At 31.6% G+C, this 17418-nt stretch overlaps 1 non-coding gene across 1 annotated transcript; it reads right to left on the bottom strand.

The window, feature by feature from the left end:
- Positions 1-13386: 13386 nt before the first annotated feature.
- TRNAT-CGU lies at positions 13387-13458 on the bottom strand. Its single transcript has one exon. It is a non-coding gene; the product is annotated as a tRNA-Thr (tRNA).
- Positions 13459-17418: the final 3960 nt, after the last annotated feature.

Here is a 17418-nt window from a genome sequence, read left to right as displayed (position 1 = left end):
GGGCATATGCTACTCTTGCAATGAAAAATGGAAACCAAACCATAGGTGTAAATCAAAGTTATTCATGGTCTCGGCCAATCAAGAAGACCAAAAACCCGACCAAGAACCTGTTTTTGATGATTTACCTTCGTTGCTCGGCCCAATGGATGAACCAGCCATATCTTTACATGCCTTGACCAGCTCTAAAGCTTTTCAAACGCTCTAGATTCTTGGAAAAAATGGGAATTTGCCGGTAGTGATCCTGATCGATACAGGCAGCACCCACAACTTTATCAATAGCAGGATTTTGGAGAAAATAGACCACAAAAGCATAGCAACCAGTGTGCAATCGGTTAGAGTGGTCGATGGGTCTAATGTGTTATGTTCTAGTGTTTGCAAAGACTTGAAATGGTCGATGGAAGACAATGAATACCAAACAGAAATGAAGGTAATTTCCATGGACGGATATGATATTGTGTTGGGAATTGAATGGCTGATTACTCTAGGCCCGTCTTCTTGGGACTTTGAAAACTGACCCTATCCTATGAGAAGCAAGACAGAACCACGGTCCTAAAGGGGATTCCTCGGTCGCAGGCCAGTTTGATGCATGGAAACCAGCTAGAAAAGACCTTAGATTAATATAATGTTGCTGCCAAAATGCAAATAAACAGTAAGCTCGAAGGCCAAACTGTTTTCCTCGCGAAAATGACCTTGGAAGATATTCCTAACGATCTAATTATAAGTTATGGCTCCTTCATTGCTGTTGTTATGTTGGTTCGGGAAAAAGACTTGGCCTGGATTTTTGAGATAAGTATGGAGTTTAATCAAAGTTGGAAGAAATTATATTTACACCGGGCGTTGGAGATATTGCAGCAATAAAGGTCAGCTCTAAACAATGAAAAACTCGACCTTGGGTGCACAGAAATTCCAGACATGGGCGGAATGGCAAGGACCCGACCAGCTCCACTACTGAAACGATTCGGCCGAAAGATTTTTAAGAAGACCGGTCCTTTGCGGCGAAACTTGCTGAACATTTTAAAGCCCGACCGAATCAATAGTTTTGAAGTTGAAGATGCGTATTAGAGGCTGACCAGTCCACGTTCTTTTCGTCGAGGGCGACGAACCTCGAAGGGGGAGATTATGTTACGGTCTGCTCATCAAAAACCTCGGTCCTAAAGTATTTCCAGTACCCGGTCTCGGCCCTAGTGTGCATATGGGCCAGATTATGTTTTTTATTGAATAATTTTGTTTTGTTCCTTTCTCTCTTATTTCTCTTGAACTGAATTCTGTTATTTTGAAAGTTTGTTGTAACCGAATACTCTTGGGTAAACCAGCCTCTTTAAATGCTGGTGCCCACCCCACTTTTAGGGGCTATGAATTGAATATTTTGGAACTTGGTGCTCTAAGTTATCTCTCGGCCCTCATTTCCTTTTCTTGGACCGCTAGGTGTATTCTAGTGGTATTCTCTTCTCACCCTGGTTTCTTCTCTCTTAACCTCGAATTCTTTCCTCACTCTATGTCCGCTGCGTTTGAGAATTGAATTTCGTCCTTAGTCCCAACAATCAAGAACTTGTTTCTTGAACTAAAGAACTCGAAAGGCTCGGTTATTGTTTAAAGCTTAACAGAACACTAGTAAAAAAACAACATATAACAATCGGTATTAACCTCCTTGCAAGTCGGTATAAGCCAATACCAATTGGACATAGACCAATCACTCTCAATTGACATAAGCCTTCTCGGTGTTACCTTATTAGGTAATGTCAATTGGTAGATGACCAATCGTTGAAACCTATAGCGATTGGTTAATAAACCAATCGTATTTGCGCCTTCATCAGTTGATGGTGTGGGTTTATTAAAATTTTACACATCCTCGTCAGTGGATGGCCGTGTGGGCTCAACAAGATTTTGCACATCCTCATGGAGATCCTCCACTAGAGTATACGATGAAGAGTCACCCAAATTTCTTTTTTTCTTTCTAAGGAAATTGAGTTGTGACTGCAAAAATCATGGCTGAAAGCTCTTTGGAGGTGTCATTTATACCTGAAAGAAATATTTAAACATCAGCATCTAAACAATAGTATTATCATACATTTGACTGTTTAGGATTTGTCTTTGTTACAATATCCCAAACTGGTTTATTACCAATGTCTTTGATATAGAATATTTGTTTTTCTTAGGTTGCCAATATAGACGGCTCATTTTGATATTGAGACTTCCGTTGACGATTCAGGCTAATATATCTGTATTTATTAATTTGAAATCTTGTAGCTCCGGAATGCACATCATACCAAATGCACTTAAATACGACAATTCGTTTACCACTAAGATATTGTATTTCAATTATATCTGTAAGCACACTATAATAATTTCGTATTTCCGTGCCATGACAACCAATCACGAGTATTCCATTATTCCGAGTCTTTAATCCAAGGTCATGTCTTCTAGTGGTGAATTTATATCCATTTACTTTACACCAAATAAAAGTTGATGCATATAGTGTGGGACCGATTCCTAACATTTGTAGCTCTATACTTCTTTCGCTTTCGTCAGAAAGTTGCTAAACCTTTAAAATTTACAAATAACGATATTTAGAATCGTCTTAAGGAAATTTTCAAAGATCACAATAGTTAACTAGCTTTATTTTTGAACCATTTGTTATATTCTTCATCGCATCAACCACTTGAGCATTCTTAGATATATTCTATACATATTAAAATTGAACACATAATCAATTTTTGATAACATGCATACATATAAAAAACTTAAGAACATTCGTACCGATAAAATGCCTCCGCTTCTTCACAACTTTTTAACATTCGTAAATGTATGTTCTCCCTGATGATAATTCCTCAACACATACAAATATGGAAAGAGAACTTGGTAGTTCGGATGACATGTGCATTGAGGAATCTTGAAAATATGTAGCACACAAGCTAATACTTTCTTTTACCAGATAACTCTCACTAATTGATGCTTCAAGATGATATTTATTTCGAACATATCATTTCAAAGTTCTCATATATATTGTTCTATTGGATACATCCATCTATATTGAACTGACCCTCCAATCAAAGCCTCCATATCTAAATGAACAAGCAAATGTATCATAATGTAAAAAAAATGCGAGCATAAATATTTTTCTAACTTGCACAGTGTTACAGCAATATCATTTTGAAATTGTTCTAAGTCGTCTTTCAATAGTGATTTTGAACACAACATCTGAATAACTTTGTAAGGCTCACAATAACTTCATATACCTCATCCTCAAGTAAACCATGTGTCGCAAGCAAAATAAGATACTCTAGTAAAATATGGTAATCGTGACTTTTTAATTCAAAAATATTTAAATCTTTAACATCTATACATCCTCCAATGTTCGAGCAAAACCCTTCTGGAATTTTTATGTCTTTTAAAAATTGACACAAATTTAATTTTTTTTCATTAGGCAATGTATAAGGACTGACTGAATATTGAAGAACACCCTCACATCAACTGCATGTAAATGATGACGTATATTCATGAGCTCCAAATCTTGATGTTCTTTTAAATTATCTTTGGTTTTTTCTTTTAGATCCATGATGGTTCCAAGAAAGCTATCACATATATTTTTCAATATGCATCAAGTCTAAATTATGTCTTAACAATAAATCTTTTCAATAAGGTAATTCAAAGAAAATACTCATCTTATTCTAATTGTCATCCCGATTTTGACGATTCACAATATTCTTTTTAGTGGGATCTCAAGTGAGAACTCTACCTTTCAAATCACATACTTGTCTAAGAATCTCATGTCCTAATAATAATTGAGGCACACTTCTCAATTTGATAGTTTCATCGAACAATTCCTTTTGTCTACGAAATTTATGATTTGGTGGGAGAAATCGTCGATGACACATATAACACTATTTCTTACATTTTTTCAATCTCATGGAGCAAGTATTCTTATTACAAGATGGACATGCCAATTTCCCTTTGTACTCCATCCAAAAAAGTTTGCATAAGCAGAAAAGTCATTTATTATTCATATTAAACTAACACACAATTTAAAGTTTTAAGAAGTTGAGATGTCATAAGTTTCTATGCCGGTACTCCATAACTCACTTAATTCATCAATTAATAGCTGTAAAAATACATCAATTGCATCACCTAGACTCTTTGGACCCGGAATTAAGATGGATAGTATAATATTAGAAGAGTTCATGCAAAGTATCGGAGGAACATTATAAGGAATGAAGATCACAAGCCAAATGTTATACGATAACTTTCCATTTACAAACGGTTGAAATCCATCACTTGTAAGACCAATTCTTACATTACGAGGCTCAATTACAAAATCAGGATAATCTTCATAGAATGATTTCCATGCCAAAGAATTAGCGGAATGTCGTAAAACTTCATGATCAACCCTTGTATCTTTGTGGCACGTCATTAAAGGAACAGTTTTAGAACACATATATAATCTTTGTAATCTCGGTATTAGTGGGAAGTAATGTAGAACCTTATTGGGGATAGTTTTTCCATTCGCTGTCTTTTTATGTTCTCTACTCGATTCTTTAGATTTCCATCGAGAAACTCCACACACATTTTACAAGAATTCAAAAAATCTTGTCATCTTTTCGATACAGCATACAACTATTTTTACAAGCGTCTATCTTTTCATAAAAAAACCAACATCTGTAAGAAACTTCTTATAATGATAATATGAATTGGGAAGATTGGAATTCACCGGTAATATTTCTTCCTTAACAATTTTAACATGTTAAATGAAGAATTGGTCAATTGCCCAACATTCTTGAGGTGGAGAAATTTTAATAATGTTGATGCCTTTGAAATTTGAGAGCCTTCATATAACACTTCATTAAATTCGTTTAAGAGTCTATAAAATTGTTTAGCAGCCTCATTTACCCCATCCGTATTTGTTCTTTCCTCATTTGATGCATCAACACCACGTGGATAGAAATCGTTTATGATATTTCTCATACAAACATCCTCATCAAAATCATTGCGCTCCAAGTGTACATCCACTATAGCATCAGTATGAAGTAACCCAAATTATCTTCTTCAGCTTTTACATTAAAACAACTATCAAATTGTACATCAATCCTATCATTGCGTCGTCGTTTTTTCCCATGACATTTCCAAAATGTATAGCTCTTCCTTATTCCATACAAAATCAAATGTTTCTTTATGTCTTGTTTGTCAAAATATTCTCTATTACCACATTTAACGCATGGACATGCAATGTTGGTAATTCGGCCATAACTCACAACAAAACTAAGAAAAGAATCGACTCCTTGAATGTATTCTAGAAGATGTCAAACTTTTTCCGTATACATCATCCATTTTTTTATTAGGGATATCCATATCTAAACCTAAATCCATATCAAAGAGTCATATTTATCAAAAATCCATTCAAAACCTAAATTCATATTTATGAAAAATTCATATCTATCAAAAACCAGTATCAACGAAATAAGAATATCTTACTTGGAGGAAGATCGTCGGAGTGCCACAAGAGATGAAGTAAGAAGATGATGATTGCGGAGAAAAGATAGCCTAGAAGACAATGGATGATAATCTTGTAGTATTTTCTCTCCTTCAATTTCCTAGAAGCATCAATATATAAAATTGAGAGATAACATTTAAATGAAGCAAATACACAAGTTTCAATTAATCAAGTATGAGAGATCACATTTAATGGAAGCAACTTGTGAAATTAAGACGATGGAAAAAATGCGGTAGTCATAACATGTTAATCAATAAAATGTGATAGTCTATGACTACATTTTTTCATTGCTTAAATTTGCATTTCATGTAAACCAAACTTATTGCACATCTAGTGTAAGTTATTCATGGAAAAACAATTAAATTGCAACCATTAAATTAGTCTCACCAAACTTTGAAAAAACTAAAATATCAAGTCATAATCGACACAACATATATCGGAAGCGTAAAAAATCATGACAAACTAAATTATGAAATGTAACAGATTTGAGTAAAAATGGGCGATCGACAGGGAGAAACGACAGCGAAGAGAGGGAGAATAAATCAGGAGCAGGGGAAGCTCTCGGGTTTTTTACGTTTTTATAGGAAATACCGATTGGTATCCCAACCAATTGGTAATATAACTAATGGCTTCACCAATTGGTAGCCCTACCAATCGGCATTATGTGACCTTCACCGATTGGATTTCAAACCAATCAGTACTATTAATGCCTAAACGCGCCAAAAACTGGCGCTTTTTTTGAGGGGTTTAATGAGAGAGTATCCTGATTGGTTTTGTAACCATTCAGCGTTATGTTTGGTACTATAAAGGGTATTATTTATATATTACTGATTGGTCAGTATTATTTAAATAATACTGATTGGTAGACCGATAGGTGAATATGCTCGTGATTATTCATTTTTTTTTACAAGTGGAAGATAAATATCTATATAATATAAAAAATTAAAAAAAAAAAAGTAAGTTTAAGGAGCTCAAATATGTAACCTCAAAGATGATTAGGGAGAGAGGTGCTATTTTTGAGGTCCTTTTTACAAATGCACGAATCGAGTTTTAAGGGGGAGAGGCGAGTTTTGATGGCCGCAACAGAACACAAACATATTTCATTTATAAAAAAATAGTTTGATCTGGGTTATTTGGGGGGTAAATATTCAGTTGATGAAAAAGATCAGTTTGATATAATTAAGAAAAAAAAACTGATTTTATATATATATTAATAAATAATAAAATATTTAAATAAAAGACAATTTAATATTTTGTTTAATAAATTAATTAATTTGATAAATAAAAAGATTCGAAGATTTTGATGGTTGAGTTTATGGATAAAATCTCCCAATAACCCATTCGAGACAAGTCCTTAAAGTAGGCCTGTAAAATTTCAAACATAACATAATATTTTAGGCATGAAATTTTGTTAATTTAATTTATTATTCAAATAAAATTACCATTATAATCTTGAAATGACTCAAACAAACTCTAGAAGGAGTTGGATTTGAGCATATATATATATTTCCACTTTTCATAATAAAAATAATGACCAATTATTTATATATGGACGATGGTTTAATAAAATTAAAGTATGTTAAGATAGGAGGATGACTACATTTAAAAGTTTGAGCGTTCATAAAGTTGTAGATCTAGTCTTTTCATTTGGATTTGAGAATAGATTACTAGAAATAAAATTTGAAATACTTAACTCCATTTTCTTTTTTATTAGTGTTTATTTATTAAAATTTCTTATTCACGTGGCATTTGAGGTAGATGTGGAACCTCAATAATTCACCCAAATTCATATGATATTTTTTGGTCCCATAAAAATAATAGATCCAAAAACATTTGGGGGACTTTGACAAGCCTAAGATTATAATATAATGGGGAATTTGTTTTTTTTCATTAAAAAAAAAACTATTTACAGTAAAAAGAAATACCCAAATTATTGACTATTTTCTTGTCCTTAACTGAAAATGAATTTAGTTTTTGGTTCTTTCTTTTACTTAAAAAAAATGAAACTTCTTTTTTTTTATAATCTTGTGTAAAAAGAATCAAACACCCACATAAGAATCACATTTGATAAACTCAAAAAAAAAATTGACTACATAAATAAGTTAAAATCTCTACTTAACACTTAAAATTTTACGATTTTACAATATCATATTAGAGAAGGTTAACGAGTTTGATTTTATATAAACTCTAAAATAGGTAAACTCTTACGATTTCAAATTTACGATAATAAGATTTTACGAGTTTATAAAAAAATGGATTTTACAATTTATACTATTTTATATTAAAAAAATATTATTTAATTAAATTAATTAATTAATATAATTAATTTTGTAAATAATTTTTTGTATAGTGTATTTTCTTCTTCTTATTGTTTTTTAAATTAATTTATATTTAAATATATAAATTTTTAAAATTAGTAAATATACCCTACTTAATTATATATATATATATATATAAATAATAATAATATATAACTAATATTTTTTCAAATTAAACTTTTACGATTTAAAGTAATTCTAGATTTTACGAATTTATAATTTGTGAACGATTTTACATAAACTCTATATTTTTACGCGATCTTCACAATCATCACAATATTCACCATCATCTTTCTTTTATTTAGATAGGTTTGTTTTCATTCTTGAGCTTGTAAGAGTTCTTCTTTATGTGTCCACTTTACCATAATTGTAACATTCAACTGATTTGTATTTTGACTTAAACTTATTTCGACTCTTATGTCTTATATTCTCTTTCTCACATACTATCATGTATTCCCCAATTATCAGCAACAAATACATCTGACTGTGACGAAGAACCTTGAGATTTTCGTCTCAATTATTTATTCAAGACACCACTTTTGACAATTTCTAATGTTATTGTACCATTAGAAACATAGTTACAAAGAGAAATTTTAAAAGTCTCACATTACTTAGGAAGAGTGGCTAATAATTAACCAAAGCCCTTAAACATCGTCTTAAAAGTTTATTCACATTCTTGACATCTGATCAAGAACACTCTGTAACGCATTCAAGTGATCGGTCATAAAAATACTATCGCTATATCTCAAATTAATAATCTTTTGGGGCAAAAATAATTGTTTACTTCCTGTCTTTGAAAGATACAAATTCTCAAGTTTACTCCACAAAGTAGGTACATGTGTCTCATACTGTATATAAACAATCTCTTCAATAAATTGACTAATGAAACCACATACTTGTTTATGCTTAAAAGTCCAATCCTCATCAGATTTGGAGATGAGTTTCTCACTACCAAAAATAGGTAAATACAAAGACTTCACAAATAGAAGATCATTCAATATACCATTCTAGATATGATAGTTTGAACCATTCAACAAAAGCATTATGATTGTGTTAATTTCCATAAATCAATCAAAAATTAAAAAAAAAACGCTTATAACATTGCTTATAGATATTGAATAATCACACTAGTGATAATTAATTATTCCCTACTTAATTAGATATTTAGTTTCTAGAAACAACAAACATAAATAGAAATAAAAATGACACAAGAACACCAAGAATTTAACTCGAAAACCTCCTCAAATTAAGGAGTAAAAATCACACGACTTTCGTCCAAAAAGAGATTTACTATAATCAAATGTTAAATACAAAACAAATGAAGATAAAAATAAAAATAAAACAAATAGAGATATCACTATCTCTATAAGTGTATATTAGATGTCTCTCAGATATATTTTGATAAAGTCGTTTTCTTCAGATTTTATATTAGAATGAGGATAACTCAAAAGTCTTTTCTAATAAAAGAATTATGTCCTTATTTAACACAAATGAGCTTCTATAAACAAACTGGAATATTTTTACATAATTGAGAGCCCAAACAAATAACCCAACAAAAACCTCTCTACTCTTTTATTGCATCAAATAAACACAATATTCATTGTGATTTACAAAATTAAGGAAATTTATTAAATCTAATTTCAGATTAAGAAAATATTTTTAAATAGGTAAAAAATTTATGTCCTGGATAATCTGTTTGGAAACCAATTTTGATATTTGGCTTATAGATATCGACAAATTTTACGCATCTCGGAGATAGTATGAATAAATAACCTCTTGAATGATGGAAATTTGCAAGAACTCGTCAATCCATGACATAAGATGTGGATAGCGTATGTCATCTATTAAATCAAGTTGAGCTGCTTCTTCAACATATTTGAACTAATATGCTATCCAACCCATGACAATTTCAAGTAGGGAAGGCAATGGGGCGGTTCGGTTCGGGGAATGACAATATCATCTTCGCCCCGAATCTACCCACCCCACCCTGATTCCTTGCCTCGATTCCTGATATGGTTTTTAAATATAAACAATTCTCGTCCCGATCGGGAACGGGGTTTTCCCGCGGTGCACCGAAACCGAAAAAACTATTTAAATTTAAAATATAAATAATAAAATAAAATAATTCATATATTTAGAGCTATAAATTATCATAATATTAAATAACGAACAAAAATAACATTCAATAATAATAATTTTAAAATATTAAATAAAGATGTAACAAATGTTATGAAAGAAGAAGACGAAGATAATTGAAGAAACTTTACTGAAAAGAAAAGATGTAATATCATATTGTTTATATTAATTAGTAAGAAAACAGTAATTAGTTATTGTTCTAACGAAATGGCGTAAACAATAAATAACGACACATATTTAACGTGGTTCACCAAAATAAAACTTGACTACTTCAACTTAAAAGAGAGAAACTAGTATTGAGAAGATTATTATAAAGATGATAACATAACAAACTATGGTTATAACACGAGTTTATATAACATTCGATCGATATTTGAGCCTAACAAATAGAGAATTTGGGTTGGCCCATTAAGAAATCACAACTATTCAAGTTTATTTAACAAATCTCCACATTAGCTTGAATTCTCTCAGATATCTCAGGTGCGTTAGTCAATGCCCAAATGTCCCAAATACATTCGTCGATGTTAGATAGCCCAGATGCATTTTTCAATGCTAGATGCCCCAAATGCACGCGTCAATGTTGGATGGCCCAGATGCACTTGTCGTTGTCGGATGAACCAGATGCACTTGCTGATGTCAAATAACCCATGTTTATTGTGATTGAACTGAACCTGACTCGTTTGACCTGTTTGACCCGATTTACCTAACTCAACTCGAACCAAACTCAATACAATTAATTCATATATCTCCATTTCGAATGAAAATGACATCAATAAAAAATAAAATTGAAGTTAAATCACAAATCCGCTTATAAAAATAAATTTAAAATAAAATGAGTGAGTGAATAAGAAAGAATAACACAAAACTCAACAAAAGAAACTTGTAACGGGTTATCGGGTCTACTTTAGCTCATGTCAGGTCCAACCGATTTTGACCTATTTATTAATCAGGTTAAACAAGTCCACCTGATTTTGACCCAAACCAAAAAAATACATGACCCTACTCTGATTTTGTCGTGTTTGGTCTGGGTTATGTCTTCGTATCGTGTCCAAAATTGTCAGCCCTAAAACAATGTTAACTACACAGGAAATTAAGAGTTTTACATTATTTTTGTTCTAGTCAGGTTTGAAACCCTCCACACTATATTTCAATTGATAAATAAACCAATTTGAATTCTTTTTATCTAAAATGTCTTAAACATTTTTTGAAAAATAGGATTTTTTTTCTGAAATTTTCGGTTTATGGCAATTTGGTCATTTTATGACATTTAACATAACTTTCCATATCTATAACTTGTGCTACAAGTGTCCGAAAAATATGAGAAAAATTTCAGCATGATTCTTATATTATTTCTGAATTTTTGATGTACTAATTTTAATTTTCGGACACATTATAGGTTTAAGTCATTTCTGACCTGAATCGTTTATCGGTTTTGGGTTAATATTTGCCACATACACTACAGATAACTCGACTAAACTGAAATAAAAATTTTATCTACTAAAATGTCTCAGTTCATATGCATTTTAGGAATGGAAATATAATGTCTTCTTTAGATCCTAGACTAGGACATAAGTATGATTTTTTAGGAAGAAACGAGATTAGGTTTCGGTTTTACATTTAAAAAAATTTGTGTAACATGTAATGATAAAATTAAAAAGGCCAAATTTGTTTCGGAATTGATATTGTCCATTTGGATGAGCGTGTGGGCCATAGCGCCGATGTCATTTCTCATACGTAACTAAACACCGAGCCCAAAAAATATTTCTAAAACAAAATTCTTAGTTTCTAATGAAGTAAACTAAGTGATGACTCTTAAAAAGAACCAAAAGTATGTATAACTATTATTATGTTATATTTTAATTTCTCATCTATATTTAAGATGAGACAATTCTTGAGAGTCGTTTTCTCGTTTTATTTTACGAGATTCGAGAGAAATGTAAGTCATGGTACTTAACAAAATAATCGAATAAAATATTTTTATAAAGTATTCGGGTCAAGCTTACCATTTAAATATCCCATCTCCTACCGCAGAAGAATTCGAACGAAATGTAAGGCATTGGGCTCAGACCAATTGTGATATTGTACAAAATGCCTTCAAATACAAGATTAGAAATATTTTTAAATCAAGGGAAAATTACCTACAGCCTTAAATGAGTATCTTAGCTTCAAATTCTCATCATTCTATTGAGTAATAGAAATATCATTCAAGATGTGGAGATCATCAAATGCATAGGACAACTAATTTGGAAAATCCAGAAGATCATTGTTCATCAACTAGTTTTAGATAATGATGAAATATAGTAGAATAAGATTATCTTTTTTATCATAATAAACAATTAGTCAAGGATCAATACTTTAGAATAATCTAGATTAATATACCATTATGACTAATATAAACTATGCAGATTTATATAGTAGGAAAACTATAATAATGAAACAAGTTACCTTCTCACAAAAATTGGTAAAAGTATTTGATGTGTTAACTGGTCTCCAAATTATGCAAAGAATGATCATTGCAGAGTAAAAATAACTTGATAAAATGTAGAAATATTTTAGTTTATAATATTTATTTGAATTACTTTATTTATAATGTTTAATTTTAATTATATATATTATATTTATAAAATTAAGTAAAAATAAAATATATATGTTGTTTTAATATTTATAATATACTATATTTTATTTAATATATGTATTATTAATATTAATTATATATATTTATATTTTTAAAATAAAATAATTAATGAGTTTAGTGTGAAAATGTTTAATTAATATGTTAATTAATGATATAAAGAGAGAAATGAGTATTTTGGAAATGTGTGATAAAATAGGTATAATGGAAAATTTGGTTTAAAATGTGGGTAGAAGAGGAATTGATTCAAGATATTAGGACAGAGATGAATTTGGGAAACTGAATATATAGTTTCATGTAGGGTGTAAACAAAATCGAAAAATCGAACCGAATAGTAAAAAATGACCGAAATTATTATAAACTGACCGAACCGAGTTTTGATCGGTTTATAATTTCCTGTACCGACTATGACTGGTTCGGTTGACGGTTTAGATAATAAAAAATCGACGGATAAACCGACCAACCGTATATATACGTGTTTAGATATTTTTTAAATATATATCTTTCTATCCTAGTGGTAAAATAAAGATGTTTATTTTTAGTTAAGTGTTCTAATTTTGGCAAACACATTTTTATTATTTTAAATATTTGATGTTTTTTTTAAACTTGTTTTCATTTAATGAATATTTTTAATATATTTTCTTTTAAGTTAAATAATTGATTTGTTATTTGATTTATTAAATTTATTTTTTTATTCATTTAGTTTATTATAAATTTAACATTCCGATTCCAACTGTTGTTATTTTTTTAATTGTAAAATCTCTTAATAACTATTATTATCGCTTCTATAGTGAGAAAAACAATAATTAAGTTAAAGCCCACGGTGAGGATCGAACTCACGACCTTTCGCTTACGAAGCGAACGCAATACCACTATGCTACGGAGGCTGTTTGTTCAACTATAATTCGTCTCGTAATTTTCAATCTGAATTATTCTGTTAGGAAATATTTTTCTCAATTTGACTGGGATGAGACAAAGATGGTATTTGTTCCCCGCCTCGATTCTGCAATAAGATATAAAAAAAATATAGTTTTGAAGTAAATAAAAAATTATTGCTCAACCCAACTCCGGAGATGGATATATAAAATATTAAAAATTTCGTTTATATAATTTTATCAAATTAATTTTTAAATTTTTTCAAAATATGGTGTATTGGTGTTCTAGAGGAATTTTTCAAATCGAACGGAACGAGGATGTTAATAAATTTTTTTCCAAATTAGACGGAACATGGATGATAGTAAAAATAGTTTCGAATTAGTAGAATGAGGCAAAGATGATAAACACAATCCCCACTTCAATCTGTCTCAAAGTTAGGGATGACAATGGGTACCAATATACCCGATACTTGTGGGTACCCGATGGTCGGGTTCAAGAATTTTAAATCGGGTACGGGTCGGGGTCGGGCATGGAGAGGGAAATAAAGTACTTGATCGGGTTTGAGGTCAAGAATAGGGAGTGTGCGAAACTCAAACCCGATACCCGTTTATATTAATAATAAAAATAAAATGTTATTTTATTAAGAATTACTGTAGCATTTCAAATACTTTTGCTCTTATCTAAAATAATGTTAGACACTTTTTACACTATTACCAACCTCTTATCCATTATCGCGACTTTTTTACCATCACTTCGACAAATCAACCACCAATCACATAATTCACATCTCATATCGTGATCTCGCACACTTTCATACACCTACTATCTTTCGTCAAATCAACCACCAATCTCAATCGACTTTTCATATCATGACCTCACATTTTTCACATGCCTTTTATTACACTCATCAAACCAACCACCAATCTCAATCGGCCTCTAATATCGTGAGCTCACACAATTTCACATTTCGATCAATCACATTTGCATTTATATTATTTTTAACCATCGATATCTCCTTTATTATTTAGCCTCTTATCCCCACAAATCTCACCTCTCATCTCATGATTTTTACCCTTATCGCTACCTCTTTTATCACCAATCGACCTTTTATCTTGTGACTCACACTTTTCATATTTCTCTTTATCCACTCGTAAAATCACCCACAAATCTCAATCAATCTTTAATTTCGTAACCTCACACACTTTTACAATTCGATTAATCATCATCTCATTCATATATTATAACCACTGATATCTCATTTATTATCATTCTCTTTTATATTTACCGCGACATCTTTTTTAACCCACTTCGGTAAACCAACCATTAAATCTCAATCAACATCTCATCTCGTGACCTTACATACTTTCACATACCTCTTATTCTCGTCAAACCAATACTAATCCCTCAATCGACCTCTCATCTTGTGACTCACACATTTTCATGTATATCTTTGTCCCCTAGACAAATAACTCATCAATCACAATCGACCTCTAATATCATGACCTCACACACTTTTACATATCGGTCAATCAACATCTCATTCATATATTTTTAACCACTAATTATTCATTTGTTACTAACCTATTAAATTATTCCCCACTTCCGGCAAACTAAATCCCAATCGGCATCTCATCTCATGACCTTATACCCACTTTTACACACCTCTTATAATAGAATGTTTATCATTATCCTAATCATGAATATAGACTATAATTATAACGCAGCGAAAGCGTACCTGAAGATGATCCCATTATAGATCCGGATTGATCTGTTCTTGAAAGTAACGGCTAGGTCTTCCAAGACTAAGTATTATCCGTTCTCCTCTGATATTGACGGGGGAAATCAAAGGACAAGAAAACGGAAGAGAGTTGAGAGAGAAAAGGCGTGAGAGTTCTTCTTTGAATCTCCCTCTCCTGTTTCTTAAATAATACTTGTCTCAGGGACCTAACCCTAGTTGAAGCCCATATATTGTTAAAGCCACAATATAAGAAGGCCCAACATATTATTAATACTTGTTTTGTCATGTCACCAAATAAACAAATACTAAACGAGTATCTACAATTATTCATTTCATAATCATTAAGCCCATGACTTTAATCCAATAATATGTTCTACATATATATTTAAATCCAAAATCCAACAATCTCCCACTGGAATTAATATGTATCCGAATGAACACATTATTCTTCAAGAGCTCAATTTATCAGTCAATAAAAATAAAGGGCTTATAACAATCTGGTCCATCAATCATAGCAATATAGGACTAAAGAAGCATTCGTCATATTTATGGCTAAACTAACAATAATCACTGATACTACTGCAATCAAACGACATAGATCAATTATGAAACATGTAGAGAGAAAATCACATTAATGTGACCTGAATATGTCAATTTTCTCTGGTCCAAACTTAATGAGATCGTTATCTTTGAATATAATGTACAAAAGTGTCAAAAATAAATTTTATTTCTGATCAGAAAAGTGCTTTAGAAAACATCGCGCAATTGACAAAAAATTAATTGTAGCATACTCTCCCACTATAATGAAGCTTCCTTAAATTGTAACACACCCATACGTATAGTATGCCCGTAAAATACCATAGGTGTTACACCTTTAGTTAGGGGGTCTGCTAACATAGATTTTGTTCCTAAATGCTCGATGCAAATCTGACCACTTTGTACCATTTCTTTCACACGGAGGAACTTAATGTCAATATGCTTTGACTTCGACGAGCTCCTATTGTTATTGGAATACAAAACAGTTGAATTATTGTCACAAAAATCTTAATAGGTCTTTTGACCCCCGGAATAATGCGCAGCCTTGTGACAAAATTCTTTAACCAAATTCCCTGATGTGATGCTTCAAAACATGCCACAAATTTAGCCTCCGTAGTAGAGTTGGTAACAAGTGTCTGTTTGGCACTACGCCAAGAAATGGCTCCACCAGCCAATGTATAAATGCAGCCATATGTAGATCTCCTACTGTCTGGGCAACCCACAAAATCGGAGTCAGAATACCCAACGATCTCCAAATGGTCTAACCTCCTATATGTGAGTATATAATCCTTTGTTTTCTTTAGGTATCTCATCACCCTTTTAGCTACTTTCTAGTGATCCATTCCAGGATTATTGAGATATCTGTCTAACACACCAACTATGAACGCAATATCCGGACGCGTACATACGTGTGCATACATAAGACTTCCAACTGCAGAAGCATATGGAATCTTTTGCATTTCCTGGATGTCTAAACTTGATTTTGGACATTGATTTAAACTGAATTTGTCTCCTTTGGCAACTGGGGTATTTCCTGGTTTGCAATTCTGCATGCCAAATCGTTCAAGCACTTTATCGATATAGCTCCTTTGAGATAACCCAAGAATATACTGAGATCTTTCACGGTATATTTGGATCCCTAATATAAAAGATGCTTCACCAAGATCTTTCATTTCAAAGTTATTCGAATGAAATTTCTTAGTTTCGTGCAAGAAGCTCATATCGTTTGTGGCAAGCAGAATGTCATCCACATACAAAACCAAAAACAAAAATACGCCCATTATACTTTTGATAAACACAATCATCAACTACATTCATTTCAAAACCGTATGAAAGAATTATTTGATGAAATTTGTGATACCACTGGCGAGACGCATGTTTTAGTCCATATATGGATTTTCTTAATTTACAAACCATTTGTTTCGGATCATCGACCTCAAAACTATCAGGTTGTACCATATAGATTGTTTCATCAATGTCACCATTCAGAAACGTTGTCATTACATCCATCTGATTAAGCTCCAAATCAAAATGTGTCACTCGAGCCATGATTGTCCTAAAAGAGTCTTTCGAAGAAACCGGAGAGAAAGTCTCTTTATAGTCAATTCCCTTTTTTTGAGTATAACCTTTAGCTACAAGATGTGCTTTATACCTCTCCACATTACCATTAGCATCCCGTTTGGTTTTAAAAATTCAT

This window comes from Impatiens glandulifera, chromosome 1, assembly GCF_907164915.1.
Source record: "Impatiens glandulifera chromosome 1, dImpGla2.1, whole genome shotgun sequence".
Taxonomy (NCBI): Eukaryota; Viridiplantae; Streptophyta; class Magnoliopsida; order Ericales; family Balsaminaceae; genus Impatiens; species Impatiens glandulifera.
Note: the sequence above shows the minus strand (reverse complement) of the source record. Positions and strands in the feature narration are given on the sequence as shown.